Here is a 21,757-nt window from a genome sequence, read left to right as displayed (position 1 = left end):
TAACTGGTACGTCTTTGGACAATGGGAGGAAAATGGAGTACCCTGGGAAAACCCATGTATTCCACATCAAGGACATACTAAGACTCCTTACAGACGAGGCTGAAGTTGAACTCTGGCATCCTGTGCTGTAATAGCTTCGCACTACACTACCAATGATTATAATAAATATGGAACAATCAATTCATATAATTATAAAAGCGATATAAATGAAAGTATGTGGCACATCATATCTAAAAGCTTTACCCTGCACAATAATACATGAAGAACATTCTAAGTGTAGATCAATCTTCACCTGAAGAAAGTCTACTGCACATGTCCTCACTATTCAGCCTATTTACACCTACACCATAAGTTTGAATATCTTGAGGCAATATAGATGAAAATAACAGATTCCATTTGTGTATTCTATACTGACATAGAATTCCTTTAATGCAATACCAAGTAATCCAATCTGTACTCATATGGTTTGATGGGAGAACTAAACAGCATGGCTCTGGTCTACATTGCATACATGGCTTTAATATTACCCAGACATGCAGAGGAAAGACCAACATTTATACTGTTTCTTTCAACACCAGAGGTAACCCCAGGTTTTCTGTTTTCATATCACCATATAAGTAAGATGGGCTAGAATTTCAGGTAGATAACATAGGAATTTCTGTGCCATTAACCCATGGCCAATGAGTACATTTGAAATATACTCAGTGGCCACTTTATTCTGTACCTAATAAAGTGGTCACTAAGTGTGTAGTTAGTATTGAAATGAATGAAATGCAGTGGCTGAAAATTACACTTTTGAAGCCCTTCCACCTACCAAATACACCTTTACCAGAAGACAACCTGTCCTGATCCAGACTACTCCTACAATCTTCACTTCCAGATAGATACTACTCTCAGTCAGAAATGACTTGGGCACGCATTCTCCAGGACATTAAACTTAAATGCACTGACAGTGGGGTGATGAGCACCATCCAGGCAGAGTTCATCCACTATGACCCAACGCAGGCCCAGCTGTCGAGCACAAGGTGTATCATGCTGACCACTGCGCTGTTCACAGTGCTCAGATGGTGTCTCTGCCAAGCACCAGGAGAACCTCAGCAGAAGAGTCAAGTGGGGGGAATCTTGTCAGCTCTGTCCTTAACGTGTGAATGGCCGTGTGCAGCTTCAGGAGTTGGGATTTCATCCCAGTTGTTGGGTATGCATTTGCACTCAATGAGGGTTAGTAAGGGTAAGCAGATCTTCCCTCCTATTTGCTCCATGGCAAATCCATGGCTCTGCTTCCAGCAACTACTGATGTTTTAGAACATATCTTTAGAGTGTATGAGGAAGTAGCTACATCCAACAGATGCTTAGCCAGCTCCCTGCCATGCTTTGCTGCAGGTGTGCTGGAAGCAGTAATAGTCCAAGATGCTGGCCTTGAATTTATAGCTGTATTTGGGTCTAATGCTTTTGAAGTGTCAAGAGGTTCTTTACTTAGTTTCCTGGAGTCCCCTAGTGCATGCTACACTGTGTGTCCATCTGTGTTCTGCCACTTCTCCCTGTTACCCTCCCGATTCTCCACCACTATCCAGATGACTGTCTTGTCGCATTTGGACTAACTCTGCCTCAGGGCTTCTCTGGCTAGTCTCAGCATCTCACTCAAACTACTGTCCAAGAGCGATTTATCAACACAGCCTGGTGCAGCAAGAGAGAGCGGTGCAGTTGGTTCTGCGGTAGCTTCTGTTGAAAGGTGAGCCACTTGTACTGTTCAGCGCTTGTGTGCTCTTATTAAGTGGTGAACACCCATGTGATTCCAAGTTGTGTGACCTTGGCTACTTCTCACTTTCTACCTTAATTGAGTTCTTTAGTTTGAAACTGAAGCAGAGGATGTAAGTTCTGGAGGAGGACTGGGTAAAAATTCAGTGTGAAGCATGACAGGAATCTGGTTCCTATCTGTTCCTGCTGCTTTGATGTCATCCCTTGTTGAGCAACCATGTTGTATTAGAGGGCTTGCACCAATGGTCGGTTCTTCAGTCACCTTCCCAGAGACTAAGTGAGCTTTCTCCACATCTGTACATACTTTCTCCATGTCTGTATTAGCTTTCTCCTTTTGTATTTCAACTTGGTGCTTAGCAAATACTGCTCTCATTCTTGCCACTTCAGTTCTGTGCAAGCTCATACTGCAACTCTGCTAATTGTGGTTTCACTTGAGCATCAAGAAGATGCGATTGACGTGTCACATTCTGACCTGACTTCCAGAGCTTGCCGACTGACATTGCTGGGGTTGGAAGCTGAGACTGCAGCATAAAAACATAAGAAATAGGAGCAGGAGTAGGCCATCCAGCTCATCGAGCCTGCCCCGCCATTCAATAAGATCATGGCTGATCTGTCCGTAAACTCAGCTCCATCTACCTGCCTTTTCCCCATAACCCTCAATTCCTTTACTATGTAAAAATCTATCTGTTTCTTAAATATATTTAGTGAGGAAGCCTCGACTGCTTCCCGGGGAAGAGAATTCCACAGATCATATGATGTACAGATGCATCTCCAGTTTGCAGGCTATGCCTTTGAAGAGAAATCATCTTTTCACTCTACTGCACTCACAGTGCATATGTACAAACCCTGGTGAGGAGTTAACCACCTTCTCAAAAATCACATGAGCTGGAAGCTTTCTAGAGGGTTTTAATGAGAATCTACTTGTGAAAAGTTATTACTGTTTCAAGGGCAAATAAAGAGGGATGGAGATGGAAATTTTTCTACACAGTGTGCTTCAAGTCAAAATCTGATTTGACCTGCATAGGAAATGATGTAAAAAAAAAAAAGCTTACGGACAGGAAGAAATGTTCATACAAAATGAACTGTGTTTGTCGAGGCCAAAGCATCTCCCTATGTACATCTACATCTATACTATCACCCCCAGCAGGCAATCTACAAGACTCTAAACAGAGAACATTCCAGAAATTTGATCACATCTTCTTCTTGGATACTTTTGTCCTCTTAATTGTAACAGTTTTTAAAATGCAACTTTGTTGTTCATGTGCTTGTTGCCTCCTTCCCTGCTGGCTCATTGTGGTTTACATATCCTCATTTTCATCTCTTCAATCTCTGACAGCTAAAACTCTGCGGTGGCTATCAGTAGTTACTCTGTGGGCAGGCATACCAGCAAGGTAACCGTATCAGGTTCACAGGTAACAGTTCACTTTTCGTGCCATGACAGTGGATTGTCAGAATAATCTGACAATATGTCTCAGTCCCTTTGATTGATGTACAAGGAGGTCTGGGGTGGACTCTATTCAAATGGCTGCAAGGACCTAAACTCCAGTGCTCCACATCCCAGACTGTCTCATTAATTGCTGACCTAACCACTGAAAGGGCCCACCTCATTTGTGTCCACTCCCACGACAGGCTGGGTGGCTACCTTCAGACACAGTGCAAGTTCTTCCCTTTCTCAATCTGCCTTGTGGAATTTGATGTCTCGCCGTAACTTTGATTTCTTTCCCTCTATTTTCTAAATATCTTCCTTTCCTGATCTATATAACTAATCATCTACCTTCTAGAAACAGCCTGCATTGCAAAGTAGTTACCGTTATACTTTAGCACATTATTTTCGACTTGCAGACACACGCTCTTGTGCATTGGTGTTTCAGTTCTCTTTCATCTGTGGGGCCTACTTCCACCAGATGTGATCAGATGTGACACAGCGGGCTGCTCTTCATCACTGAGATTCTCTGTAATGACATTACTGGGTGGCATTCCAAAAGGTCAGTACCCACCTTTTGCAACTGGTGCCCATCTCACCAAGCTACCCAAAACTCTGAGAGCTGGTCCTTCTGACACATGCACACACACATCACAATTTTATTTAAACCAGTTCACATCTCCGTCATGTTTTTTGAGACTTTGTGATCCTGTAGTCGTGGACCTAAACAAATCTAAGCATGGCTGCTCTTCTTACAATTACTCACCTTCTTAGATTGCTTTAAGTTCGTGGCCATATAATGGGTCATAACTGTATCGCAGACAAGCCTGCAAATGTTGTGACTTTAATTGAAGTCACTGGAGAGACAGTAAAGCTGGTGATATAGAAGTCTTTATTCATCACAACAAGCAGGGATTCTTCTGGACACCTCTCAGTGGAGGCTCACAAACTCAAGTTACATGACATTCTTTATATTAGAAACATAGAAAACCTACAGCACAATACAGGCCCTTCCGCCCACAAAGTTGTGCCAAACATTTCCCTACCTTAGAAATTACATGGGTTACCTATAGCCCTCTATTTTACTAAGCTCCATGTACCTATCCAGAAGCCTCTTAAAAGACACTATTGTATCCACCTCCACCACCATTGCCGGCAACCCATTCCACACACTCACCACTCTCTGTGTAAAAAACTTACCCCTGACATCTCCTTTTTCCCTCCCCCCAGCACCTGAAACCTGTGTCCTCTTGTGGCAATCATTTCAGCCCTGGGAAAAAGCCTCTGACTATCCACACGATCAATGCCTCTCATCATCTTATACACCTCTATCAGGTCACCTCTCATCCTCCGTCACTCCAAGGAGAAAAGGCAGAGTTCACTCAACCTGTTTTCATAAGGCATGCTCCCCAATCCAGGCAACATCCTTGTAAATCTCCTCTGCACTATTTCTATGGCTTCCACATCCTTCCTGTAGTGAGGCAACCAGAACTGAGCACAATACTCCAAGTGGGGTCTGACCAGGGTCCCATATAGCAGTGGACCCCAACCACCGGGTCACGGACTGGTACTGGGCTGCGAGGATACGGTTTGTCGATATGAAACAATATCAGTCAGCTGCACCTTTCCTCATTCCCTCTCACACCCACTGTTGAACTTGAACGCACACGAGGTCATTACGATATCCTAGTGCCAGGGATCACTGGTTGGTCTCGGGTAACTGGCCACCTCACGCGACCGGCGAGAAGTGCTGTTGGTACTGGCCTGGAGCGTGGACAGATGGGCGCTGCCTCTAAACCAGTTTAGCACACCAAATATTCGTGGGGAACCCGGTGCTAAAATATTCGCAGACGGCTTAATTCAGACTCAGGGTTTCGTAAGTAGCAGAGCAGCTACCTTGCTGCGATCTACTGAAAATCAACCCTCAAGCCAAACTTTTGTCGGCCGATAGATCCTACCTACCTACAAGGGGGGTGGGCATGTGCCCTGTCGCACTCCTCGCTTGGTCAGTCGCTCTCTCTGGTCTGCGAACACCGCAGCCCCAGCACAGGGACCTCTGGCCCTCACCTTGTCCTCTCACTGGTGTGTTGCAATGATTTTATATGTTCATACAAGGAAAATATGCGTTGTTATTTTAATGTCCAAACGTTATTTAAAATGTTATGATGCTATTGACTTAAAAGTGAGTTATAATTGACTTATCACTATGTTCTTGCGAGGAAAATATGCGCTGTGTGGTTTATATTAAATTTGTTAGATAAACTCTTTTAGAAACAAAATTCACGTGTATTAGCCACTTATAAGTAACTCATAGTTGACTTATATTCCTGTCGTGATTAACACCCCCACCCCCACCCCGTCGGGTGGTCCGCGGTGCAAAAAAGGTTGGTAACCCCTGCTATATAGCTGCAACATTACCTCTTGGCTCTTAAATTCAATTCCACAATTGATGAAGGCCAATACACCATATGCCTTCTTAACCACAGAGACGACCTGCGCAGCTGCTTTGAGTGTCCTATGGACTCAGACCCCAAGATCCCTCTGATCCTCCACACTGCCAAGAGTCTTACCATTAATACAGTATTCTGCCATCATATTTGACCTACCAAAATGAACCACCTCACACTTATCTGGGTTGAACTCCATCTGCCACTTCTCAGTCCAGTTTTGCATCTTATCAATGTCCTGCTGTAATTTCTGACAGCCCTCCACGCTATCCACAACACCTCCAACCTTAGTGTCATCAGCAAACTTACTAACCCATCCTTCCACTTCCTTATCCAAGTCATTTATAAAAATCACTAAGAGTAAGGGTCCCAGAACAGATCCCTGAGGCACTCCACTGGTCACCGACCTCCATGCAGCATATGAGCCGTCTACAGCCACTCTTTGCCTTCTGTGGGCAAGCCAGTTCTGGATCCACAAAGCAATGTCCCCTTGGATTCCATGCCTCCTCACTTTCTCAATAAGCCTTGCATGGGGTACCTTATCAAATGCCTTTCTGAAATCCATTTACACTACATCTACTGCTCTTCCTTCATCAATGTGTTTAGTCACATCCTCAAAAAATTCAATCAGGCTCATAAGGCACGACCTGCCCTTAACAAAGCCATGCTGACTATTCCTAATCATACTATACCTCTCCAAATGTTCATAAATCCTGCCTCTCAAGATCTTCACCATCAACTTACCAACCACTGAAGTAAGACTCACTGGTCCATAATTTCCTGGGCTATCTCTACGCCCTTTCTTGAACAAGGTAACAACATCTGCAACCCTCCAATCCTCCGGAACCTCTCCCGCCCCCATTGATGATTCAAAGATCATTGCCAGAGGCTCAGCAATCTCCTCCCTCGCCTCCCACAGTACTCTGGGGTACATCTCATCCAGTCCCGGCAACTTATCCAACTTAATGCTTTCCAAAAGCTCCAGCACATCCTCTTTCTTAACATCTACATGCTCAAGCTTTTCAGTCTGCTGCAAGTCATCACTACAATCACCAAGATCCTTTCCCATAGTGAATACTGAAGTATTAAGTACCTCTGCTATTTCCTCTGGTTCCATACACACTTTCCCACTGTCACACTTGATAGGTCCTATTCTTTCACGTCTTATCCTCTTGCTCTTCACATACTTGTAGAATGCCCTGGGGGTTTTCCTTAATCCTGTCCACCAAGGCCTTCTCACAGCCCCTGCTGGCTCTCCTAATTTCCTTCTTAAGCTCCTTCCTGTTAGCCTTATAATCTTCTAGCTCTGTAACATTAACTAGCTCTCTGAACCTTTTGTAAACTTTTCTTTACTTCTTGACTAGATTTATTACAGCCTTTGTACACCACGGTTCCTGTACCCTACCATAACGTCCTTGTCTCATTGGAACGTACCTATGCAGAACTCCACACAAATACCCCCTGAACATTCACCACATTTCTTCCATACTTTTCCCTGAGAACATCTGTTCCTAATTTAAGCTTCCAATTTCCTGCCTGATAGCCTCATAATTCCCCTTACTCCAATTAAACACTTTTCTAACTTGTCTGTTCCTATCTCTCTCCAATGCTATTGTAAAGGAGATAGAATTATGATCACTATCTCCAAAACGGTCTCCCACTGAGAGATCTGACACCTGACCAGGTTCATTTCCCAATACCAAATCAAGTACAGTCTCTCCTCTTGTAGGTTTATCTACATATTGTGTCAAGAAATCTTCCTGAACACACCTAACAAACTCCACCCCATCTAAACCCCTTGCTCTAGGGAGATGCCAATCGATATTTGGGAAATTAAAATCTCCCATCGTGACAACTCTGTTATTGCACTTTTCCAGGATCTGTTTCCTTATTTGCTCCTTGATATCCCTGTTACTGTTGGGTGGTCTATAAAAAACACCCAGTAAAGTTATTGAAGTAAAGTTATCCTGTTCCTAACCTCCACCCACAGAGACTCCATAGACAATCCTCCCATGGCGTCCACCTTTTCTGCAGCTGTGACACTATCTCTGATCAACATGCCCCCACCTCTTTTGCCTCCCTCCCTGTCCTTTCTGAAACATCTAAAACCCAGCACTTGAAGTAACCATTCCTGTCCTTGAGCCAGTCTCTGTAATGGCCACCACATCATAGCTCCAAGTACTGGTAGTTCCCAAGTTACGAAAGTCCGACTTACGGCCAACTCGTACTTACGAACTGAGAAAGGAGAATGTCATCCGCCATTTTAAGTCAGATCGCGACGCCGTCCGCCATTTTAAGTCGTTGCTGTTGACACTGTGTTGAGTGTTTAACTTTGTATTTGGCTTAAATTTTTCTTAGTAAGATTCACCCTAACCCTGCCTGCCACCACCCTCCCCCCCCCCCCCCCCCGTTCCGGTCAGCTGGTGGCGCAGTGAGATCAGTGCCGGGCTGGAGAACGGAGTTTCCCAAGTTCGATCCAGTGATAGACCGTTCCCGTGCCGGGTTGATGTCGATCCAGTGACTCCCATACCATCCATGCTGGGTTGATGTAGAGCTCGCAATTCGACCTCTTAAAAAACACTGCCACCTCCAGTTTAAATTCCCACACGGAATATTGTGGATGATCAAATACCCAGACCCAGCACAGCCCCAACTTGTCCCGCTTAGCCTGTCTCAGTGCGGTGGTCTTTAGGACCCAGCGGACCTCAGGATCCGGCGGAGCTCGGGAGCTGGCAGAGCTCGGGACCCGCCGCCCACAGTGTTTCTGTTCCATTGACAAGAAGTGATCGCAATTGAAGATAGAGTGGAAATAATAAAGTGTTTGGAAAGTGGTGAAACGCCATTGGTCATTGGAAAAGCGTTAGGGTACAGTTGGTCAACGATCAGAACAATTTTAAAGGATAAAGTGAGAATAATGGAGCATGTGAAAGGCCCTGCCCCGATGAAAGCTACAATTATTACTAAGCAAATCAGTGGTTTAATTATTGGAATACATATGTTTCTTATGTGTTTTATATGCATAGAAAGGTAAAATATATACTATAAATATATACTATAATATTAAGACAAACGTTTGACTAACTGACGCTAAATAATACCAGATTCACTTGTTCCGACTTCCGTACAAATCAGACTTAAAGACGGACTCAGGAACGGAACTCGTACGTAACTCAGGGACTGCCTGTATTGATCCATGCTCTAAGCTCATCCGCCTTGTTCACAATACTCCTTGTGTTAAAATAGACACATCTCAAACTGTCTGAGCGCATCCCTTCTCTGTCACCAGCCTATCCTCCCTCTCGCACTGTCTCTAAGCTTTCTCTATTTGTGAGCCAACTGCCTCTTCCCCAGTCTCTTCAGTTCAGTTCCAACCCCCCAACAATTCTAGTTTAAACTCTCGCCAGTAGGCTTAGCAAACCTCCCCGCTAGGATATTGGTCCCCCTGGGATTCAAGTGCAACCCGTCCTTTTTGTACAGGTCACACCTGCCCCAAAAGAGGTCCCAATGATTCAGAAATCTGAATCCCTGCCCCCTGCTTCAATCCCTCAGCCACGCATTTATCCTCCACCTCATTCTATTCCTATACTCACTGTCACGTGGCACAGGCAGTAATCCCGAGATTACTACCTTTGTTGTCCCGCTTCTCAACTTCCTTCCTAACTCCCTGTAGTCTTTTTTCAGGACCTCCTCCCTTTTCCTACTTACGTCATTGGTACCAATATGTACCACAACCTCTGGTTGTTCTCCCTCCCACTGCAAGATATCTTGGACATGATCTGAAACACCCCGGACCCTGGCACCTGGGAGGCAAACTACCATCTGAGTTTCTTTCCTGCGTCCGCAGAATCACCTGTCTGACCCCCTGACTATAGAGTCCCCTATCACTACTTCCTTCCTCTTCCCTTCCCTACACTTCTGAGCCACAGAGCTAGAATCTGTGCCAGAGGCATGGCCACTGTTGCATCCCCCAGGTAGGCTGACTCTCCCAACAGTAATCAAACAGGAGTACTTATTGCCAAGGGGTACAGCCACAGGGGTACTCTCTAGTACCTAACTCTTCCCCTTCCATCTCCTGACTGTTACCCACTTGTCTGTCTCCCGCGGCCTCAGTGTGACCACCTGCCTATAACTCCTTTCTATCGCCTCCTCTCTCTCCCTGACCAGATGAAGGTCATCGAGCTGAATCTCCAGTTCCCTAACGCGGTCCCTTAGGAGCTGCAGCTCGACACACCTGGTGCAGATATGGCCGTCTGGGAGGCTGGGAGAATCCGGGACCTCCTACATCTGACACCGAGCACAGAAAACCAGCCTCACACACATACTACTTCCTTTCCGCAATTAACACAGGTAGACCTACCTTGCCTCGTTACTGCCTAAGCCCGTTGAGCCAAAGCCCTATCACTCTGCTGCCTCTCACTCTGCAGCCCGCTCCAAACGGTACCTGCTGGATAGGGTGGTCTTCTTTTTAAACTTTTCCCGTTCACCCGTAGCCTTCTTGCTCTAAATCAAAAACTGCTGAAGATTCCTTGCCTTTTTAAACTTTTCCCACTCTACTGGCTGATGTCACGTGCCTGCGCAGTCTTGCCTCTTTTTTACTCCAAGTAGTAAAACTGCCTTCACTCCAGAAATCCTTAGCCGTTCAGTCGCAGCCTTCTTGCTCCGAATCTTATATTCTTAAATGTTAACTGTAGATGATTCAGTACAGTTTCAAGAGTTTCAATAATATTGTTTACTTCAATACTTTAGGTTGACAATGCTTCCTTAATTGCATCTCCAGTGGGAGACACCTCTGATTGTTCAAGTACCTGGGCTGGGCCACTTTCCTGAATTTATTTACAAAGGCGCAAATTCTTTAAACCCATAGTTGATGTAGGGCAATTAACACAGCCCCACTGTTTTAACATTAGGTTGATACATTTGCAATCTCTTAGTCTGTGGACCAGTTTAACTCCAAATTACTGCTTGCAATTTAGAATAAGAACTAAAGACTGGTTCTTGCTTGAATTAATATCTGCCATATTCACATAACTCCAGAATACTCCCTAAAAGGCTTAACATCTTCTTTCCCCAAAACCATTCCATCAGCTGTGCTGGCACTCAGGTTCTCACCCCCTGAACTGTAGCTTAAACCCCCCGGAGCTATACAAGCAAACCTTGCTGCAAGGCTATTGGTCCCCTTCCATTTCAGCTGCATACCATTCCATTTAAGATGGTGCTACCAAATGCGTGTGGCAGTTCTCTGGTTGTTGAAAATTCAAGAAATCCAACTAAAACCATCACTAAAAATATCTTTTGTTAAGTAAATTCTGTTAAATTATTGCTGTAAACTACGAAGGGGTGAGTGATGATGAGGCAAGTTTGGGGATGAGCTGAGATGGTGTGTTGCAAAATTGTTGCAGATAGAGGCCCAATGCCCGTACAACTGGCCCGGGTGCGAGGTTGGACCACTCTGGGTGCCAGGCCAATTTGAAGAGTTTGAGAGCAGCTTCGGGCTGGGCTGTAAAATTTGAGCCTGGAGTGAGATGCTGGGTGGTGTGGTCTGTGCCTGGAACGTTTTGCTGCAGCAGTGCCTGGATCCTAGTATGAGGTACGATCTGCTGTTTAGACAATTTAAACGCTGGCCCAGATCGGAGGCAAGAGCCGATTTTGCTCATGCTCCACAATGTTTACTCCTCTCTCTAGGGCGCTGGAGCCTTTCACCGTTCCGTTGTTTGGTGAATTTAAACACTGGTGCAGATAGACTGAAAAGACAGGGTGATGGGATCCAGGGCAAGAGCCAATTTCAATTGTTCTCTGCAAAGGTCAGTCTTCTCTCCATGCTGCTGAGGTTATGAAGACTGCCCCGGCTGCTGTGCTCTGTGCTCACTAATAATATATATTTATAAATCAGAGCATTGAGCATAGGAGTTGGGATGTAATGTTAAAATTGTACAAGGCATTGGTAAGGCCGAATTTGGAGTATTGTGTACAGTTCTGGTCACTAAATTATAGGAAAGATATCAACAAAATAGAGAGAGTACAGAGAAGATTTACTAGAATGTTACCTGGGTTTCAGCACCTAAGTTACAGGGGAAGGCTGAACAAGTTAGGTCTTTATTCAATGGAGCGCAGAAGGTTGAGGGGGGACTTGATAGAGGTATTTAAAATAATGAGGGGGATAGATCAAGTTGATGTGGATAGGCTTTTTCCATTGAGAGTAGGGGAGATTCAAACAAGAGGACATGATTTGAGAGTTAGGGGGGGCAAAAGTTTAAGGGTAACACGAGGGGGAATTTCTTTTCTCAGAGAGTGGTAGCTGTGTGGAATGAGCTTCCAGTAGAAGTGGTAGAGGCACGTTCAGTATTGTCATTTAAAGTAAAATTGGACAGGTATATGGACAGGAAAGGAATGGAGGGTTATGGGCTGAGTGTGGGCCAGTGGGACTAGGTGAGTGTAAGCGTTCAGCATGGACTAGAAGGGCCGAGATGGCCTGTTTCCGTGCTGTAATTGTTATATGGTTATATGAACTGATAAGTACGGCTTTGAGCCTTCTCCGCGGAGGCTGCTCCAGGGTTCAGATCAGAGGAATCAATTTTGGTTTGGAATGTAGTTGTTCACTTCAATTGTTTACATGATTTGTATTTTTTTAACTTCCTCTTGCACATCGGGTGTTGGTCTTTTATTTTTATTTTAATTCTTTAATTGGGTTCTTTCAGGTTTTTTGCTTTGTGGTTACCTATGAACAACCAGGTCTCAAGATTGTATAATTTATACATTCTTTGATAATAAATTTACTTTGAATTTGTACAGGTCTCACCTTCCCTGGAAATGGACCTAATGAACCAGATATTCTGAAGCCCTCCCTCCTGCACCATCTTCTTAGCCACATGTTAATCTGTATTATATTCCTATATCTAGCTTCACTAACATGTGGCATTGGTAGCAATCTTGAGATCACCTGTCTGCAGCACCCAACTCCTTGAGCTCACTCAGAAAGACCTTATCTTCCTTGCTGCCTGTCACTGGTTCCAATGTGGCCATGACCACTGGCTGCTCACCATCCCCCTTACAGATGCTGTGGACTCAATCTGAGATTTTGCTGACACTGGCACCTGGGAGGAAACATACCATCCAAGAGTCTTGTTCTTGTCAACAAAACCTCCTGTATGTTCTGCTAACCAAAGAATCACCTCTTCTACCCTCTTCATTTTTGAGTCACAAAGCCAGTCCCAGTTCCAGAGACCTAACTGCTATGGTGTCTCCCTGCTAAGTCTCCCTACAATAGTATTCACACAAAATACTTGTCATTGAGAGAAATGGCCACACAGATACTCTGGCTGCCTTTCTCCTTTCGGTCACCCAGTTACCTGCTTCCTGTGCCTTAGGTGAATCTACCTTCCTATACCTCTTGTCAATCAACCCCTCAGCCTCCCAAATGATCTGGAGTTAATCTAGCTTCAATCCCCTAACATGGTCTGGAAAAGCTGCAGCAGAATGCAGTTGGCAGGGGCACTGGAACTCTCCCTGTCTTCCCACATCCTGCAAGAGGACCATTCCACTGTCCTGAATGACATTCCCACTGTTTTAACAAGAGAGAAAGAGGGGAAGAGGAGGAGAAAGAGAGGAAGAAATAGGAGAAACGAAGAAAGAGAGAAAGAGGGGAACTTACCTTAGCCTTTACCTCTCCTCACCAAAGCTTCTTCACCCAAACCCTCAAGCTCCCCACTCTAACCATGTCCCACTCACACAATAGCTTCTCCTATAATGCCTGCTCCAAATAACATTAACTTCTTTTCATTACCTGATAAAGTAAACAACCTGCCATCCACTTGCTTTTATGAATCTTTCACTCATTCACCAAGTCGCACAATCTCAAGCCCACTCAAATTCCCAGCAGACAGGCTCGATTGCTGATTGAATAAAAGGTCTTGACAAATCAATATGTAGGAGGGAGATTGAAAATATGGCTGGGTGGTGCTACAGCATCAACCTCTCACTCAGTATTACGAAACCAAAGAACTGATTATCGACTACAGGAAGAATAAGCCTGAGGTCCATGAGCCAAACTTCATTAGTGGAAAAAGATGGAGAAGCTCAGTAGCTTTAAATTTCTTGTTGTCAACATATCAGGTGATCTCTCCTGGGACCAGCAAATAAGTGTTGTCACAAAGAAGGCACAACAGGATCTCTACTTTCCTGAGTAGATTAGACAAGTGACCAAAAACTTTGACAAACTTCTATAGATGTATGGTGGAGGGTCTCCTAACTGACTACATCACAACCCAGGAAGAGAAAGAAATCTGAAGAAAATGGTGGATACAGCTCAATTCATCACAGGCAAATGCCTCCCCACTATTCAGTATACTTACATAGAGCGCTGCCACAAGTATAGCATCCATCATCAAATACCCCCACTATCTAGGCCATTGCTACTACCGTGGACAGGATGTACAGAAGCCTTAGGTCCCAAACTAATAGGTTCAAGAACCATTATTACCCCACACCATCAGGCTCCTAAACTGGCATAGACAACTTCATTCACCACAAGTCTGAACTGATTCTATGATCTACAGGCTTACTTTCAACGATTCTTTACAACTCATGTTCACAGTATTATTTTCATGTGCAACTTGTCTTCTTTTGCATTTTGGGGTTTGTTAGTCTTTGTCTGTTTATATATAGTTCCTCGTAAAATTCTATTGTACTTTTTTCTTTCCTGTAAGTGCCAGCAAGAAAATGAATCTCAAGAAAGATTAGCTTTATTTGTCACATCTACATTGAAACACACGGTGAAATGCATCGTTTGCGTCATATCAAAAGAGTGAGCACTGTGGTGAGCAGCCTACATGCACCAGCATAGCATGTGCACAACTTACTAACCTTAGCTGGACATCTGTGAAATGTGGGAGGAAACCACAGCATCTGGAAGAAACTTATGCAGTCACAAGGACACCATATAAACCCCTCATGGACAGGAGTTTGTATGGTGTCGCTGTGACTACATAGGTTTCCCTCAGATGCTCTGGTTTTCTCCAGTTTATAGACATTGACAGGAACTGAACCCCAATCTTACAGCTGGCACTGTAATAGCAATATACTACACACTTTGATAACGAGTTTACTTTAAATGTTGGATCTATTGACCAGGACTATCGTATTTTTTTTGCCCAATTGTTGATTCCACTCTGTTATTCAAAGTTTTTGTCTTCACGTTCTTTTTCTAATATTCTGTTATAATCCATATGGATTATGCTTCAACAAAGCCTTGAATTTCACATTCTGATGATTCTATGTGAAGCACTTTAAGTAAAGTTTCAGCTGGTTGCAAAGATTTCTTTCTAGGCAAATTGCCCAAAACTGCCTTGTACTTAGATGATGCAAATAATTGAATCGCATGTCTTAGGTCACCTCAAATCTGTAGTCTTAAAGTTGATATCAGTTAAATAACCAAAAAACCTCTATGGAGAAATTGTTTTTCAGGAGGTTAAAGGAGGAGAAAGAATAAAAGGTGGAGAAGTTTAAGAACAGACTTGGAAATTGCAAGGAAAGCTGCAAATAGTAGAACAGTTAAGCTGAGGGACAATCAAAATAATGAATTTGGAGGAGCACAAATATCTTGGAGCATTATAATAGTATGGGACGTTTACCAAAATATGTATTGGCAAGGTTGGGAATAACCTTAAAGTCAAAGGTAATAAGCTATATCGGGACGCTGTTTAATTGGGAACTAATACAATACTTCAGTAAAATCGCTTCGAAGAATCACAGAATTGCCAAGACACTGAAAGAGGCCATTCATCCCATTAAGTCTTCGCCAGCCCTGGCAGACTAATCCTATTAGACCCATAGTCCAGTTCTTTCAACAAGTCTTAATGATCATATTTTCTTACAGGCATCGAGTTCCAGATCACAACAAATCTCTACACAAAACTTTTATCTTACATTGTATAATTTGTACAAATTTTTAAATTTTGTTTCATGAACCATCAACCAATGTGAAAAACTTCCCTCCATTTATTCAATCTAAATCCATCATGACATTGCATTCCTTCACTGAATCTCCCTTCAACCTTCTTTATCTCAGAGAGCTCTACCAGCTTCTTCCTTCAAAATGCAAAGTCATTTATTATCAAAGAATGCATAAATTATACACCTTGAGATTTGTTTGCTTATAGGCAGCCACAAAGCAAGAAAACTGAAGAACACCATTTTAAAAAAAGACCATAACCACTGTGCTTAGAAAGAGGGAAAAAAAACACACACACACAGCATGTAAACAAAGGAGCAAACAACAGCATTCCAAACCAGATTGGGTCTTCAGATCCACTCCCCAGAGCTCTGGAAAATGCTCAAGCCTCAAACTCAGTTCATCTAATAAGCAGAGCAAAAGCAGCACAAAACCACCAGAGCAGTTCACAGCCTTGGCATACAGTGAGAGGAATGAACATTGCGGGAAAGCGAGCGAAGTCCGCCCAACCCTCACCTCTGGTCCCAAAACTCGGGCTTTCCAGTCTACCTGGACCAGCGTTTAAATTAGCAGCAGGTAGTGCCTCACTTTACGACCCAAGCCCCAGCGTAGTGACACCACTGGGCTGCACAGCCTGAAGCCGTTCTTGATCTTACCAAATCAGCTCAGCGCTTGGAGAGATCCAACCTTACACCTGGGTTAGGTGGATGAGCATTCTAAAGGGGGAGGGAGAACAGCCAGAAATCGAGGTACATATAGGTACCAATGACATAGGCAGGAAAAATGCTGAGGTCCTGAAGAGAAAATATAGGAAGTTACATAGAGAGTTGAGAAGAAGGACCTCAATGGCAGTATTTTCTGGTTTGCTGCTTGTACCAATTGCCAGTGAGGGTAAAAATAGGATGCTTTGGCAGATGAATGCATGGCTGAGGAGTTGGTGCAGGGGCATGGTTTCAGATTTCTGGATCATTGGAATCTCTTCTGGGGAAGTGTGACCTGTACAAAAAGGACAGGTTACACTTGAACCCAAGGAGGACCAACATCCTTGCAGGCAGGTTTGCTAGAGCTGTTGGGGAGGGTTTAAGCTAATCTGGCGAGGGATGGAAACTGGAGTAATAGGGCTGAGGATGGGGCAGTTGGTTTACAAGTAGGTGCAGTGTGTAATCAGACTGTGAGGAAGGATGTGCAAATGATAGAGCAAAGTTGAAGTCAGATGGAATGGGTTGAAGTGTGCCTTTAAACTAAGTAGTCGGTTTAACTGTTCAACAGGTTGGAAGTGAGGATACAGTAAAAGGGAACGAGAATTCAGGAATGGTTACAAAATGACTCCAGAATAACTAAAAAGACAGCAAATTTAGAAAGTGATAAGGATTTAACTTCTAGTAACATGGGAGCAAAATTGAAAAGGGTGATGAACACAGAACTGAAGGTGTTATATTTGTTATATTTTACAAATTACATCAATAGGTAGAAAAGGCATGTGAAAAGGGCAATGTTGCGATAGTCATGGGGAACTTCAATATGCAGGTAGGTTGGGAAAATCAGATTAGTGCTGGATCCCAACAGTAGGAATTTATAGAATACCTACAAGGTGCCTTTTTAGAGCAGCTTGTGGTAGAGCCCACAAGGGAAAAAGCAATTCCAGATTGGGTGCTGTGTAATGAACAGATTTGATTTGTTTGCTTAAGGTTAAGTAACCTTAAGGAGGAAGTGATCATAATATGATAGAATTCACCCTAAGGTTTGAGAGGGAGAAGCTAAAATCAATATATGAGTATTACAGTGGACTAAAGGGAACTACAGAGACATTAGAGAGGAATTGGGCAAAGTTGATTTGAAGGGAACACTAGCAGAAATGATGGCAGTACAGCAATGGGTCAAGATTCTGGGAGCAATTTGAAAGTGCAGAATGGATACATCCCGAAGAAAAGGAGGAGGATAAGGCCTTTGTGGCTGACAAGGGAAGTCAAAGACAGCATCAAAGCAAAAGAGAGGCATTCAATATAGCAAAAATTAGTGGGAAGCTGGAGGACAGATAAGATTTAAAAAACAACAGAAGGCAAAAAGCAGTAGGGAGAGAAAAGATTAAATTAAAGTAAGGTAGCCAATAATATAAAAGAGGAGCGCAAAAGCTTTTCAGATATATAGAGTAAAAGAGAGGCAAGTGGATATCAAGCTGTTGAAAAATTATGCTGCAGGGGTACTCAGTGGGTGACAAAGAAATGGTCAACAAATTCAGTAAGTTTCTTGCATCAATCTTCACTGTAAAAAACACCAGCAGTAGGCCAGAAATTCAAGAGTGTCAGGGACAGAAGAGATGCAGTTGCTAATACATAGGAGAAGGTGCTTGGGAGGCTGAAAAATCAGAAGGTAGATAAGTCATCTGGACTAGATGGACTACATCCCAGGGTTCTGAACTATGTAGCTGAAGAGATTGTGGAGGCATTAGTAGTGATCTTTCTAGAATCACTAGATTCTGAAATAGCTCCAGATGACTGGAAAATTGCAAATGTCATTCCACTCTTTAAGAGGGTGAGAGGCAAAGAAAAGGAAATTATAGGCCAGCTAGCCAAACTTCAGTTGATGGTAATATGTTGGAGTCCATTGTTAAGGATGAGGTTTCGGGGTACTTGGGGGCACATGATAAAAGGCCAAAGTCAGCAACGTTTGTTTACTAAAGGGGAAATCTTGCCTGTTGGAATTTTTTGAGGAAATCACAGGTATGATATACAAAGGTGAGTCAGTGGATCTTCTTTAATTGGATTTTCAAAGTGCTACACACAAGGCAGTTAAACAAGATGAGAGCCCATCGTATTACAGGAAAGATCATACCAGGAGGAAAAAAGTGAGAATAAAGGGGGCCTTTTCTGGGATGGTCATGCACTTTGGTAAAGGAATGAAGGCATAAACTATATCAGAAACAGGGAGAAAATTCAGAAATAGGAAAAAGGGACTTGGGAGTCCTTGTGCAGGAACCCCTAATGAATAATTAACTTGCTGGTTGAGTTGGAGGTAAGGGGGCAATTGCAATGATAGTATTCATTTTGAGAGGGGTAGAATATAAAAGCAAGGATGTAATGCTGAGAATTTATAAGGCATTGGTCAGACTACATTTGGAGTATTGTGGGTAACTTTGGGCCCCTTATCCAAGAAAAGATGTGTTGGCATTGGAGAGGATCCAGAGGAGGTTCACAAGAATTATCCTGGGAATGAAAGGGTTACTGTTTGAGGAGCATTTGATGGCTCTGGGCCTGTACTGACTGTAGTTTACAAGAATGGGGGGGTGGGGGAAATCCCATTGAAACCCATCAAATATTGAAAGGCCTGAGTGGATAAGGAGAGGATGTTTCCTTCTGTGGGTGAGTCTAGTCCAGAGGGCAGAGCCTCAGAAGAGAGGGATGTCCTTTTATAACGAGATGAGAAGGAGTTTCTTTACCCAGAGTGTGATGAATCAGTGGAAGTCAATGCCACAGACAGCTGCGGAGGCCAAGTCATTGGAATTTAAGCAGAGGTTGACAGGTTCTTGATTAGTAAGGGTGTCAAAAATTACAGGGTGAAAGCAGGAGAATGGATTTGAGAGGGATAATAAATCAGCTATGATGGAATGGTGGAGCCATCTTGATGGGCCGAATGGCCCAATTCTGATCCTATGTCTCGTGGTCTAACCACTGTTCAACATAACTACCCCGAGTTGGTTCTCCCTGAGTCTCCAACAATCCAAAATTCCCATATGCTTTAAATAAAATCCCTTTCAAAATGCACAGCCACATTCAAAGTTTGTTTCCAATGCTCTCTGTCCCTTTTGAAAACATGCCATTTGGAATATAGAATGCTTATTTCATTTTTGTAGATTCTTTAGTTTCTGAATGGGAAGGATATTTAGAGGAATTTAAAATGGAAGTTTTTACAGTGACAAGACTGGTAATGCCATCTAAAAATGGTTTGAGAATAGGGCTTTTTATTGTTCGTGTAAGTAGCTCATTTCTTTCTCTCTTAGCTAGGCCCCAGACTGGGTTGCATGCTCCAAATGCATGGCACTGAGGTGCTCAATGCCATCCTGTATGCACTGTCTCCGTAATTAACAATTATGAATAAGAGGTTAGCTGAAATTAGTTCTTAGTGAAGCTTTGTGTACATTCTTAAATCAATTCACTGTCATGCATGTCATTTTCTCCTATGTTATAGTTCATATAGAATGTCTATTTTTGGAATCCAGTGTCAGGTATGCAGACTATGTAGCTGATTGATAAAAGTAACTAAAGCCTCATTGCCATAGATATCGGCCAGGAAGGATAGAGAAGCCGTGCATAAGTTGCACAAGGCTACACTTTTCTATCTTCCAACCACTTTACATGTTCACTATATATATTTTTCAAATTAATTTAATAAACGTGCAAAGTAATTTATGTTAACAATGACCTAGTCTGCAATAGAATAAAACATTTTATCAACATGTATAGTTGTAAATTCATGGATGAAATTCACATCATAAAAAATAAAATCATAATTTATTTCATTGATTCTCCTATCAGTCACTTCCTCCTCCATCTGTGGAATAGCTTTCAGATGGTCCATTGGATTCAACTGCCACACCAAAAACTATAAAAACAGAGTGAAAGTAAATCACTTTTGATGCTGGGGAACTGGCTAGGGGATAATGACCGAGATTTCTCCCCATCAGTTTGTATGCAAGTTTCCTTCACTCCAATCACCTGAAGAAATTATTCTGCTTAGTTTGGAAGCAATTGATGTATTTTCTACTTCTCTCTTTAAAGACAAGTTCTGATTCTGCGTAGCAGGCATTTGTTTGCAATGTCATTCTGATTTCCCTGAATCCAACTCATCGACTGTTGCTGTGTTGTCAATACTCCTTCTCTATTCCCACTTTAATTTGTCAAATTGATAATGATATTGATTAATGAAAATAATAAATCACTATTGTTTTAACACAGTTTCTGTAATTCAGTGTCCAAGAACTACAAATGTAACCTCACTGCTATCAAATTTAACATTACATCCTTACCTTGCATTACATGCTGACACACAAAATGTAAGATTTAATTTCCCTTCTTTTGACAGAATCCAATCATATTGCCACATTAAGTAGCAATATTGCCACATTAAGTAGCAATATTGTCACATTTTGGCTTCTTCAATCTTTCAAAAATCTTTAGAGATACATCACAGAATAAGCCATCCTGGCCCAACTGCCTAGGAACCCAACTATCATGTTCAAGTACATTGTCATCTAACTGTACATATATACCACCAAACAAAACAACGTTCATCCAGACCACAGTGCACCCACAATCCATATATCACCAAAATATTACACTATAAGTTAATAAAATATAATTCAAAATGCATGTAGTAAAGCATGGCGTAGGTAAAATAAACAGCTCGCTGTCCTAGTGACAAGACCTCGGAGGTGTCAGAGTATTCATTTGGCTGATAGCCTGAGGGAAGAAGCTATTACTCACTATAATTGAATGACAGAATGTCAGAATGGTGCTAATGTATAATTAAATGCTATAATAGTGGGAAGGGGCTCAGGAGTGTTTTTCCAGTGGGTCAGAGAGGCTGGTAAAAATATGACTTGGGAGGCATTTTTTTTAATGTATTGGCTTCGGTTAGTACCAATGGTACATAGCTGAATGTATGCATATCAATTCAGATATGAATGTCTAAATCTGGGGATGCTTGCAATAAAGCAAAATCCTCACTCCTGTTGTCTGAAAGAAACTGAGATTGAGTCTTTACTCTTCAAGAATGGAGCTTGAATCACTTTCCTAATGCGGCAGTGAGCAGCAATGAACCCTACCAGAACTGAAAGTTCATTAACCTTACCAGAATTTAAATGATCCATCCATAGAGATATACTGACCTCGTTCTCTTAGAGAGGAAAGACTTTACAGAGAACATTAAAATTATGAAGGAGCTTGATAAAGTAGAACTAAAAGAATTAGTTTCATCATCGGTGAATCCACCAGTGGAAAAGATACAAGGGTCATCATGAATAGATCTATAAATAATTTAGGAGAAAGTTCATGATGTAATTATTGTACAATTATGACTAGGAATGTTTTTCTCAGAATGTAGCTGCTTGTCTGTTTTGTAAATTTGCAACATTACAATGGATTGCAATGAATCAATAATAAATTTAGTTGAGGCATTTGTGGATGTGGA

At 42.7% G+C, this 21,757-nt stretch overlaps 1 protein-coding gene across 1 annotated transcript in view; it reads right to left on the bottom strand.

Moving 5' to 3' along the window:
* The window catches only part of dync2h1 (dynein cytoplasmic 2 heavy chain 1), a 440,753-nt gene that overhangs the window by 101,585 nt on the left and 317,411 nt on the right, over positions 1-21,757 (bottom strand). The window lies entirely within an intron of this gene.

This window comes from Hemitrygon akajei, chromosome 4 (genome assembly GCF_048418815.1).
Source record: "Hemitrygon akajei chromosome 4, sHemAka1.3, whole genome shotgun sequence".
Lineage (NCBI taxonomy): Eukaryota > Metazoa > Chordata > Chondrichthyes > Myliobatiformes > Dasyatidae > Hemitrygon > Hemitrygon akajei.
This window is presented reverse-complemented; position numbering and strand designations above follow the sequence as displayed.